This window comes from Ranitomeya variabilis, chromosome 4 (assembly GCF_051348905.1).
Source record: "Ranitomeya variabilis isolate aRanVar5 chromosome 4, aRanVar5.hap1, whole genome shotgun sequence".
Lineage (NCBI taxonomy): Eukaryota > Metazoa > Chordata > Amphibia > Anura > Dendrobatidae > Ranitomeya > Ranitomeya variabilis.
Window position 1 is genome coordinate 207763336 of NC_135235.1, and position 12925 is coordinate 207776260.

The window sequence follows — 12925 nt, forward strand, 5'->3', positions numbered from 1 at the left end:
ATCTATGAAAATGGGAATAATCAATTTAAGGAGACAAATGCATATTGGGGAAAAAAATATGCAGATTAGTTTTCTCTAGGTGGAACGAAGACTATGCCACTGGTGTAATCTTTTGGATAGCCGATATCTAACCCTTTTACCAGTCATAAACTCATCTGCAGCTGTTTTGAAAGAATTAGACCCCCCTTCCCCGATGTATTTAGTCCCTGATGCAGTTTTGGAGGGACTGGTTCTTCTTCTTTAGAAGACAACTTGTGCATGAAGTCCTATTGGCCATGACTTTTGCTAATGTTAGTCAGTCTTGTCTACATGTACAGTTATTGGAGACCCAGGGCCCCAAATATTGCATTAATATATTATTTATTATATATACAGTACAAACCAAAAGTTTGGACACACCTTCTCATTTAAAGATTTTTCGGTATTTTCATGACTATGAAAATTGTACATTCACACTGAAGGCATCAAAACTATATATAATAATATAACTATATTATATTCTAGGTTCTTCAAAGTAGCCACTTTTTGCATTGATGACTGCTTTGCACACTCTTGGCATTCTCTTGATGAGCTTCAAGAGGTAGTCACCGGGTATGGTCTTCCAACAATCTTGAAGGAGTTCCCAGAGATGCTTAGCACTTGTTGGCCCTTTTGCCTTCACTCTGCGGTCCAGCTCACCCCAAACCATCTCGATTGGGTTCAGGTCTAGTGACTGTGGAGGCCAGGTCATCTGGCATAGCACCCCATCACTCTCCTTCTTGGTCAAATAGCCCTTACACAGCCTGGAGGTGTGTTTGGGGTCATTGTCCTGTTGAAAAATAAATGATGGTGCACCTAAAGGCAAACCGGATGGAATAGCATGCCACTGCAAGATGCTGTGGTAGCAATGCTGGTTCAGTATGCCTTCAATTTTGAATAAATCTTCATCAGTGTCACAAGCAAAGCACCCCCACACCATCACACCTCCTCCTCCATGCTTCACGGTGGGAACCAGGCATGTAGAGTCCATCCGTTCACCTTTTCTGTGTCTCACAAAGACACGGTGGTTGGAACCAAAGATCTCAAATTTGGACTCATCAGACCAAAGCACAGATTTCCACTGGTCTAATGTCCATTCCTTGTGTTCTTCAGCCCAAACAAGTCTCTTCTGCTTGTTGCCTGTCCTTAGCAGTGGTTTCCCAGCAGCTATTTTACCATGAAGGCCTGCTGCACAAAGTCTCCTCTTAACAGTTGTTGTAGAGATGTGTCTGTTGCTAGAACTCTGTGTGGCATTGACCTGGACTCTAATCTGAGCTGCTGTTTACCTGCGATTTCTGATGCTGGTGACTCAGATAAACTTATCCTCAGAAGCAGAGGTGACTCTTGGTCTTCCTTTCCTGGGGCGGTCCTCATGTGAGCCAGTTTCTTTGTAGCGCTTGATGGTTTTTACAACTGCACTTGGGGACACTTTCAAAGTTTGCCCAATTTTTCGGACTGACTGACCTTCATTTCTTAAAGTAATGATGGCCATTCGTTTTTCTTTACTTAGCTGCTTTTTTCTTGCCATAATACAAATTCTAACAGTCTATTCAGTAGGACTCTCAGCTGTGTATCCACCAGACTTCTGCACAACACAACTGATGGTCCCAACCCCATTTATAAGGCAAGAAATCCCACTTATTAACCCTGACAGGGCACACCTGTGAAGTGAAAACCATTCCCGGTGACTACCTCTTGAAGCTCATCAAGAGAATGCCAAGAGTGTGCAAAGCAGTCATCAAAGCAAAAGGTGGCTACTTTGAAGAACCTAGAATATAAGACATAATTTCAGTTGTTTCACACTTTTTTGTTAAGTATATAATTCCACATGTGTTAATTCATAGTTTTGATGCCTTCAGTGTGAATGTACAATTTTCATAGTCATGAAAATACAGAAAAATCTTTAAATGAGGTGTGTCCAAACTTTTGGTCTGTACTGTATAGATATATATAAATATATTATGTATATATTGCCCCACCTGGTGTTGGAAACTGGTATGAGCGCCAGCTGCAATAATCCCTCTAGCTGCACATTGAAGTTAGAAGTCGCACAGAGACTTTTTGTGAGACTGGAAAATGTAAAGAATGACTTTAAAACACAAATTTTTTTTTTCAGCAGCAAACAGGGTACACTATGCACCATTATATGGTGACATGCTATAAAAAGTCAGCTCCGCAGTAAGACAAGTGTTCCTTTGAGCTACGTGACAAGTGACTGTAGCAGCAATTCCCTGCCATCTCAGACAGGCGGGGGGGGGGTCACATTCTTTGTGACATTTGATGTTGCAGTATATGCATGTGGCCAAGAGATCATAGGGAATGCATGAACGGTATGCGACCTGACCTATTCCCACAGTAAATCCAAGCTACTCAATTCTTTAGGATATGTCAGGTGCACACGGGCCATGGCCGGAAGTGTTGGCTTCATTGAAATTGTTCCGAAAAATGAAGTCTTTCTCCCAGATAATTATTGCAATTACTAGTTTTCTTATGCACAGGTTTATTTCCTTTGTGTATATTGGAACAACACAAAAAAAAAACTGAAAAAAAGGGCAAATTGGACATAATTTCACACAAAACCCCAAAAATGGTCCGGACAAAATTGTTGTCACCCTCAACATAATATTTGGTTTTGCACACTTTGGAATAAATAACGTCAATCAATTACTTTCAATAACCACCAACGAGCTTCTAACACCTCTCAGCTGGAATTTTGGGCCACTCTTCTTTTGTAAAATGCTCCAGGTCTCTCATATTGGCAGGCGCCTTCTCCCAACAGCAATTTTCAAATCTCTCCACAGATGATCAATGGGAATCAGATCCGGACTCATTGCTGCCACTTGAGAACTCTCCAGCTATTTCTTTCCATCCATTTAGCGGGGCTTCTTGAAGTCTGTTTGGAGTCATTGTCCTGCTGGAAGACCCATGACCTAGGACGTAAACCCAGCTTCCTGACACTGGGCATTACAAAATCTTTTGGTAGACTTCATATTTCATGATTCCTTGCACACAGTGAAGGCACCCAGTGCCAGAGGCAGCAAAACAACCCCAAAACATCTTTGAACCTCCACCATATTTGACTGTAGGTACTGTTTTCTTTTCTTTGTATGCCTCATTCCATTTTTAGTAAACAGTAGAATGATGTGCTTTACCATAAAGTTCTATCTTTGTTTCATCTGTCCATAAGACACTTTCCTAGAAAGATTTTGGTTTACTCATGTACATTTTGGCAAACTGCATGTGAAGAAACCAGATTGTATCTTAATTTCCCAGACAACCATGTTTTTGCAAAACCCCAAAAAACTGGCTTTTTATCTGTATATTGGCTTGTGAATTTAAGTGTTTATGTCTGGTGAGTCAAGAAGACAGACTTGCCAACTGATATACTATCTAACATACTGTGTAAGGGTACCGTCACACAGTGGCATTTTTATCGCTACGACGGCACGATTCGTGACGTTGTAGCGATATCGTTACGATCTCGCAGTGTCTGACACGCTACTGCGATCAGGCACCCAGCTGAGAATCGTACGTCGTAGCAGATCGTTTGAAACTTTCTTTTGTCGTTGGATCTCCCGCTGTCATCGCTGGATCGTTGTGTGTGACAGCGATCCAGCGATGCGTTCGCTGGTAACCAGGGTAAACATCGGGTTACTAAGCGCAGGGCCGCGCTTAGTAACCCGATGTTTACCGTGGTTACCAGCGTAAAAGTAAAAAAAAACAAACCGTACATACTCACCATCTGATGCCCGTCAGGTCCCTTGCCGTCTGCTCTCCGCTCTTACTGTCTGCCGGCCGGAAAGTGAGAGCAGATCACAGTGGTGACGTCGCCGCTGCGCTCTGCTCTCACTGTACGGCCGGATCTCAGTCAGAGCAGGAAGCGGACTGCGAGGGACCTGACGGGCATCAGATGGTGAGTATGTACAGTTTGGTTTTTTTTACTTTTACGCTGGTAACCACGGTAAACATCGGGTTACTAAGCGCGGCCCTGCACTTAGTAACCCGATGTTTACCTGGTTACCCGGGGACTTCAGCATCGCTCCAGCGCCGTGATTGCAACGTGTGACCGCAGTCTACGATGCTGGAGCGATACTCATACGACGCTGCGACGTCACGAATCGTGCCGTCGTAGCGATGTAAATGGTACTGTGTGACGGTACCCTAAGTCTGTAATAGTGACTGTACATTGAGTGTGTTAAGCTTTGTTTATTGATGAGTGCTTATATGCTAATAGTGCTACTTGATTCCATCACCATTGTTTACCATATCTTGATGTTGGACTGAAAGACCCTGGGTAATTCTAAAAATAGCTTAGGGCCCCTTCACACTGGTCGATTCTGCTACGATTACGACGCATTTGCGTCATATTCGACATCGCAGTACGAGCTCGTAGCCAGCGGTCACACTCTACGATGTTAACGCTTTTTCTGACGTAGTTGCGATGTGAACGTCACGCGTCGCAATCGTACGCTACCCTTCACACCGCCATAGTCCTACGACTCCGAGCGTGACGTATTACCAGCATGGGCGTGCTAAAACGTCACGCCCAATCAGGAGACAGGTATGCGGAAGCCCAACCCACGTAGTCGCATTACGAGCTCGTATGACCGCCGTCACATACTACGATTTCGACCGCCACAGCGAGACATTTACGACGAAAGAAAGTTCTGCTCTTTCTTTCACATCGTACGATGCTGGGCTGCGTCGCAGATCGTAACGCCATGTCACACTTTGCAACCTCGGAACGAGGACGGATAAACGTCACAAATCGAACGCTCGTTCAGACTTTGATTGCACAGTGTGAAGGGGCCCTTACATGCCTTGGGTATAAAAAGACTCAGAGATCACATACTGGGTGTCTGAAGTAATACAGAGCTACCAGCCAGACATTCTCCAAACGACACTACAGACAGGAGAAAGGACTGCAGCCAATTCATCATGGCACCATCACGAGGGACACTGATCTATGATTTTATAGGAAACAACCCAGGGGTTTTCGGCTCCGGTTGGAAGGACACAGATCTGATCCAGTGACCATCTCTGAACCATGGATATGTTTGGAGAAAGCCAGGGTTGGGACCCGCTGGTCACCTGGTTCCATGGAGGTGGTCAGATAAGCCAGGTGGTGACTCTCGTGTCAACTGGCTTTGGACCTTGTATGGACTCTATGGACAGTTGTTGGTCATCTCCCTATGCTTGTCGTTACCCCTTCTCTGTGCGTTTATCCACAGATGGAGTAGCGACCCTGGGAGCTCTGACATCGTGTCATACTGGAAATACATGGAGACGCAGTGATCTTTTATATGCGCCCATGTGACCCTGAGAGCTCTGACATCATGTCATACTGGAAATATGTGGAGACGCAGTGATCTTTTATATGCGCCCATGTAACCAAACAATTCCAGTCATGGTAGGATTGTTGTTTGCTATTGTGTGTTGTGGTTCAATAAAGTATTGCCACACTGTTTTACCTTAACCCTGTGTTGTCTGTGTAGTGTATTGCCCACGGAGAGATAGAGCAGGCGTTCAGTGGTATGAGCCGTGGTCCATGCAGTCTTGCTAAAGACAGCCGGGCCAGCGGACGAGAGACCCACTGACCCTGTTTCTCCACACTGCAGTCTATATTTTTTATGTCTATGTCAACAGTGGGGTCCTTCTGGGTCTCCTGCTATTGCATTTAATTTTTCACATGTGGATGGATAGTTTGCGCTGACACTGATGCACCCTGAGCCTGCAGGACAGCTTGAATATTTTTGGAACTAGATTGGGGCTGCTTATCCACCCTCCAGACTATCCTGCATTCCAACCTTTTATCATGTTTTCTCTGTTATCCACATACAGGGAGGTTAGCTACAGTGCCATGGGTTGTAAACTTCTTGATTATGTTGCACACTGTGGACAAAGGAACATCAAGGTCTCTGGAGATGAACTTGTAACCTTGAGATTGTTGCTATTGTTCAGCAATTTTGGTTCTCAAGTCCTCAGACAGTTCTCTTCTCCTCTTTCTGTTCTCCATGCTTAGTGTGGCACAAACAGACACACAATGCAAAGATTGAGGCAACTTCTCCCCTTTTATCTGGCTTCAGGTGTGATTTTCATATTACCCACACCTGTTACTTGCCACAGGTGAGGTTAAACGAGCATCACTTGCTTGAAACAAAGTTGTTTACCCACAATTTTGGAAAGGTGCCAATTTTCATTTGGCAACATTCATTGCTGCTTGTTTCTGGAAAACACCCATGCAGTCATAATCAGCATTACACCTGTAGATAAATTCCCAAAGGGGTATAATTTCCAAAATGGAGTCACTTGAGGGGGGGATTTCTGCTCTTCTAGCAATTAGGAGCGCTGTATATGGAGTCCGCAAACTATTCTAGGAAAATCTGCGCTCCAGGATGCAAATAGTGCTCCGTCCCTCCTACGTCTCCTCGTATGACTTAGCAGTACTGTACAGCCACATATGGGGTATTGCCGTTCAGTAGAAATTGTGGGACACATTTTGGTGCCATTTTTACCCACTTCTTGTGTGAAAATGTAAAATCTGGGGCTAAAACTAAATTTTGATGGTAAAAATTTAATTATTTTTCTTCACTACTCAATGGTATAAAATTCTGTGACATACCCATGGTGTCAATATGACCACTGCACCCCTAGATGAATTCATTGATAGGTGTAGTTCATAAAATGGGGTCACTTATGGGGGGTTCTGCTATTTTTGCAGCTCATGGGCTCTCCCAGTGGGTTATGCCACCAGCAAATGATAATCGTAAAATCTGGCGCTCCTTGACTTCTGAACTTTGCACTGTACCGTTTCCCTATTACATGTAGGGTATTGGCGTACTCAGGAAAAAATTGACCTCAGTTTGTTGTAAAAAAAAATTCCTATAAGTCCTTACAAAAAATTAAATACTTGAGGCTAAGACAACATTTTTGTGAGGAAAATGTGATTTTATAATTTTCACGGCTCAACGTTATAAACTTCTGTGAAGAATCAGGGGGTTCAAGGTGCTCACCATGCATCTAAATACATTCCTTGATGGGTCTATTTTCCAAAATGGGGTCACTTGTGGGAGGTTTCCACTGTTTAGGCACATCAGGGGCTCTCCAAATGGGACATAAAGTGCGCTAATGATTCCTGGAAATTTTACATTCAAAAAGTCAAATGACGCTCCTTCCCTTCTGAGCCCTGCCGTGCGCCCAAACAGTAGTTTTCTCCCTTATTTGGGGTATCGGCATACTCAGGAGAAATTGCACTAAAAATTGTATGGAGCAATATCTCCTGTTACCCTCATGAAAATGCAATATTTTGTGCTAAAAACACATTTGTGGGGGAAATTAGATTTTTTTATTTTTACGGCTCAACGTTATAAACTTCTGTGAAGCACCCAGGGGTTCAAGGTGCTCACCACACATCTAGATAAGTTCCCTGAGGGGTCTAGTTTCCAAAATGGTGTCACTTGTCGGGAATTTTCACTGTTTAGGCACATCAGGGGCTCTCCAACTGCGACATGACATCCGCTAATTAGTCCAGCAACTTTTGTATTAAAAAATTGAAATGGCGCTTCTTTCCTTCTGAGCCCTGCCATGCGCCCAAACAGTAGTTTTTTCCCTACTCAGGAGAAACTGCACAACAAATTTTGGGGACAAATTTTTTCTCTGTTACCCTGGTCAAAATAAAGAATTTTGGATTGGAAGTAAATTTTAGGGGAAAATAAGTTAAATGTTCACTTTTTTTCCAAAAATTCCTGTGAAGCACCTGAAGGGTTAATAAACTTCTTGAATGTAGTTTTGAGCACCTTGAGGGGTGCAGTTTTTAGAATGGTGTCACTTTTGGGCGTCTTCTATCATATAGACCCCTCAAAGTGACTTAAAATGTGATCTGGTCCCTAAATCCCTAAACAAAATGGTGTAAAAATGAGAAATCACAAAAAAAATTGGTTCCAAAATTGTGCTGATGTAAAGTAGACCTGTGGGAAATGTGACTTATTAAGTATTTTGCGTGACATATCTCTGTGATTTAAGGTCATGAAAATTCAAAGTTGGAAAATTGCAAAATTTTTGTACAATTTCAATTTATTTTCATAGAAAAACAAAAACGCTGGAGATGACGGATCCATCGGAAGGGTTCACACAGGTCACCACGGGATTGCAGTTATTTTATTCTCCGCTCATTGGGTTCATATTTCATGTACCTGCAGATATTATTGTAAAGGGCAGAACATCTCGGTGATAAATACCGCTGACCTAGGAGACCCCATGCCCAGAAATCTGCCACCGCACGTTTATATATTGTGTTTCCCTCATTACATGGATGAGACCTTTTACTGCATCTTATTTTATGAAGGTACAGCCTGGAAATAATCATGGAGGAAATTAAAGTCAAGCACTTGATTAACTGCTGTGACCTTGATGATAATGATTATAAGCAGCCATTAAATGCACTGCGTACATAGCGATATGATATAACATAGGGATCTGCTACAGACAGAGGAAGGACTGTGGAGAGTTTGTAAAGCTGCAAAAGTGACAATTGCAGACAAAAAGGTAGTTCTCGGTAAATGACTGTGGATCCCAAGGTCATACATGAGGAATGTGTAGGATGTCCTGCTCCTTTAGGAATCTCATCTGAAGAAACACTAGCAAATTAATATAATTTTTTTAAATTTTCATCAAGAATAGAAATGAAAAGTCAAACTTCTATAAGTCATGGCTATGACATCATAAATTAGTTTTCTTCATGTAAACTATGAGGAGGATTCTCGTCACATGAACCACTGTGACATCATAAATCAGATTCATGTATAGGATTCCATCGAATTAACTAAAGTGACTTCACAAATGGGTCTCCGAACTGCTGTGACATCATAAGTTAAAGGGGTTGCTAATACTATTTATTTTTTATAATATAATCACGTGACAAAAAGCTTTCCAAACAGCTAAAATTAGGGGCAGACGCCATGAAAAGTGGCATCAATTGACCCACAGTAGAAATTTACAAATGGCACAGAAGCAGTCAGCCATGGGCCATGAATGAGGTATCAGGGTCTGGCCCAGCATTTACAGCTTAAAATGTAAGTTTCAATGAGGACCTGGTGGTTAAGGGAGCGGTGTAAGGCTTGTTAGCTGGGAGCCCTGATACCTCATGCAACACCTAAAAAATTTTTTTTCAGCCACACTCCCAAGTGGCACAAACATCAGTTTCACACAGTACTATTGGTATAAAAATGTAAGGAAAGTAACACAGGTAGTTGAATGAAAGTAAGCACAGGCCTACCTGTCTGGGAGCTCTACTTACACGGGCAACCACCAGATGGACACCCAAGTTGGAGTCTCCACATTTAAAAAAATAATTGTCACACAACACTAAAGTGGCATTAATTTCCACAGAGTAGAAACAATATAATAGGCTTCTGGCACACCTTCCACTACAGGCAACACAACCCAACCCAACTTCGAGTCTCCACATTTCCAAAAATTGTTTGTAACATCAACAGCAGTAGCAACAGCAGGCACAGAAGACACCACGAAGGTGTCACAGATTGCTATAACGTGAGATCAATGCATGACACTAAAAACGACACCATCGCCTAGTCTGCCCAGTCTGCGAAAGGGATGCAAGTCATTGGAGAGCCATGGCTTGTTCATTTTGATGAAAGTTAGGCGGTCTACACTTTCAGAGGACATCTGGATGCGCTTATCCATCAGGACACCTCAAGCAGCGCTGGATGCCGGGCATGACAAAACCCCCAAGGCGTGATAGGCGAGCTCAGGCCACTCTTCCATTTTTGAAGACCAAAATGCGAAAGGGTCCAGACCCACCCTAATTGCATTGATATTTAGCTCCAGATACTCCTGAACCATCAATACGGTGAGATCATTTTCTTTTTTCATAAGACTCCTGCACCATCCTCTCCAGTCGTTTACAACATCTCAGACTTGTACTCTGTTCTGCTGGTGCACGGGCTGGTCTAAAAAATGTGTGAAACGGCTCACAGAAATTGCTGATGCCACTTACACTGCTGCTGCTGCTAATGTTTTTGCAATGAGCCGTGACATTCCCAGAGTTAGATGTCTAGAACTGCAATGCACACTGTGTGCCTCAATGCTGTTTTGGCGAAAAACACTCTCAAGATTGTATACAAACTTATTTTGATGCTTCAGAATGCGCGTTGCCCTTTTCTCGGGGAGGGCAGCATCTGGCTAAATTTACTCTTGTACCGTGGATCTAACAGAGTGGCAACCCAGTAGTCAGCACTATTTCTAACCCTAAGAATACAGGCATCATGTTGAAGATAGAGCAGCAAGAAGGAGCTCATGTGTTGGGCGATTCCATGAGATGCAAGTCCATGGTACTGCGTTGGCCCAGGCTATGCAAACGGACATACTGCAGCAGGATATGTGCAGAGTGGAATTCTACCATGTTGGAACTTCACAAATCAAACAGTTAACAGATGAAAGTCGATGACCTGTGAGGTGCGATCAGCGCAAGTGAGCCTACAGCAACTGTGCTTTCTGCAGCAGCGCATCCAGGCCAGGATAGTGGTGGAGAAATTGCTGTAACACCAGTTTGAGGACCTGAGCCATGCAAGGCACTTGTGTGACGTTGTCCCAGGGTAGGGCCGCCACCAAGTTTGCACCCTTATCGCACACTGCATTCCCTGGCTCCAGGTTCAGTGGAGATAGCCATTGCTCTAACTTATCGTTGATACCTGTCCACAACTCTTGAGCTGTGTGACTGCAATCTCCAAGGCATAGTAATTTTAACACTGCCTGATTGCAGTGAGCCATGGCTGAACATTGCGGAGGTGGGGGGATGGTCTATCTTAACTTTTAGAACGCATGTCTGATTAAGGGAGAGGTGGAGGGCACAGGTGGAGGAGCCAGAAGCAGTGGAGGAAGTGTTAAATACAGAGGCTTGTCCCGCAAGCCTTGGAGAGTGGAGCAACCCTTTCCCCGCTTGACCCACAGCCACCAGTCACCCAGTGCCCAGTAAGCGAGATGTAACGCTCCTGCCTATATTTGCTTGTCCAAGTGTCAGTGATGAAATGCACCCTGCCAGACATAATTTTTTTCAGAGAACAGGTGATTTTTGTCTGTGACTTGCTGGTGTAGTGCAGGCACAGCTTTCCTACAGAAGTAATGGCAACTGGTACTGGGGGGGACTGCAATGGCCACCAACTTTCTGAAACCGTCGGTATCAACCAGGTGGAAAGGCAGCATTTCCGTGGCCAACAGATTGGAGATGGTGGAGTTCAAGCTCTTAGCTTTGGCATGTGTAGGAGGAAACATTCTTTTAAGTGACCACAACTGCAGGAACGAGGGCTGGCTGCTGTGCTGAGAGAGGGTGGAGTACAGAAAAGAGGACAGACTGCAGGACTGTGAGGTGCAGGCGGAGATGTTATGTTGGGTTGAGAAAGATGTGTTGTGCTAGGTGACACAAAAACAGCAGTCATATCCACTTGCGTAACAGCTGATGGGCTCTCACACACCCTGACTGTAGGGAGTGAATAAGCGGAGTTGCTACATCTGGAGATCTGTGTGAGAAGACTTTGCACAGTGAAGAAGCAGCCGATGTAGTTGATGGGATGGCCGGTGGTTGTCGAGGCCCTCTAGTCGGCATTTTAGAGCAGTGAGATTGCCCCACTAAGGCATGTTGATCACGCATGTGCCGGTTCATGCATGTAGTTATAAAATTATGTAAATTATTGCCTCTACTGAGTTTTTTTTGCAAATTTGGCAGATAACGCGAGTTGGGTCATTCCGAACAGGTTCACTCATCTCTAGTGAAGAGCACTGCTATTTGAATATGTCCCCAATCAATGGCGGTGAAAGAAGTTATGGAAAGTGATGCTGGGCCAAGACCTGATGATGTCCTGAATCAGTGGCGATGAGAGAAGGTTTGGGAGTGAAGCAGTGCCATTCTCTGATGATTTCAGAGATCAAAGGTGGTGAAAGAAGCTGTGGGGCGTGATGCTAGCCACTGATGATGTCCCGAATCAGTGGCGGTAAAAGAACTGTGGGGAGCAAATCATCACCACTCCCTAAGATATCCTCAATCAATAGTGGTGAAAGCAGTGGGGAGTGACGCCATACCTCTGCCCGATGATGTCCCAAATCAGTAGAGGTGAAAGATTTGGGGAGTGAAGCAGCACCACCCCCTGATGATGCCCCGAAATCATTGGTGGTGAAAGAAGCTGTGGGGGGTGACACAGCAACACTCCCTGATGATGTCCCAAGTCAGTGGAGGTAAAAGAACTGTGCGGAGTGAAGCAGCACCACTCCCTAAGGTATCCTGAATCACTTGGGGTGTGACGCCGCGCCACTCCCTGATGATGTCCCGGGGCAGTGAAAAAAGTCACGGCGTGAAGCAGCAGCACCCACAGAAGCAGCACTGTGGTCTTTCCCCCCTACCTCTTTCACTGCCACCTCCTGATAACATCCCAACTCAATGGCAGAAACAGGAGCTGTGGGCAGTGACTGCATGGAGGGAAAGGTAGAGAATTATCAAGTTAAGGGCATTACAAAAAAAAGTGTTTATATTTTAAAATACTTAATACGTTTTAGGCATCGGGGAACCCCTTTAACTCCTTTCAGGTAAACTACTGTGACTTTACAAGTTTTTTTTCCATCACAGAAACTATTGTAACATCATAAGAGGGAATCCAGCGATGAATTTCCATCAGGTCAGCATCTCTAGGCTAAGTTCACACAACTTATGTGAGAGCCACCTAAATATCTGCATTCTGGCATGAATTATCAATAACACCCACTTCCCAGACTTATAATTTACAGCTCCAGTGATTATTACTAGTTTTCTCAGCTCTTCCTCCTTCCTTACCATGCAGCAGTGCCCATCACCTGCACAGTCAGCGTTACATAATCAGCGCACAGCCTGAAATAAGCCGCG

The 12925-nt window shown here is 44.1% G+C and overlaps 1 protein-coding gene across 1 annotated transcript in view; it reads right to left on the minus strand.

The window, feature by feature from the left end:
• The window catches only part of LOC143770288 (tetraspanin-4-like), a 113603-nt gene extending 100714 nt beyond the window's left edge, over positions 1-12889 (minus strand). Inside the window, exon 1 of the mRNA XM_077259773.1 lies at positions 12857-12889. The gene's annotated coding sequence lies outside the window, so the exon portion shown is untranslated. The remainder of the gene's footprint in view (positions 1-12856) is intronic.
• Between the last annotated feature and the right edge of the window lie 36 nt (positions 12890-12925).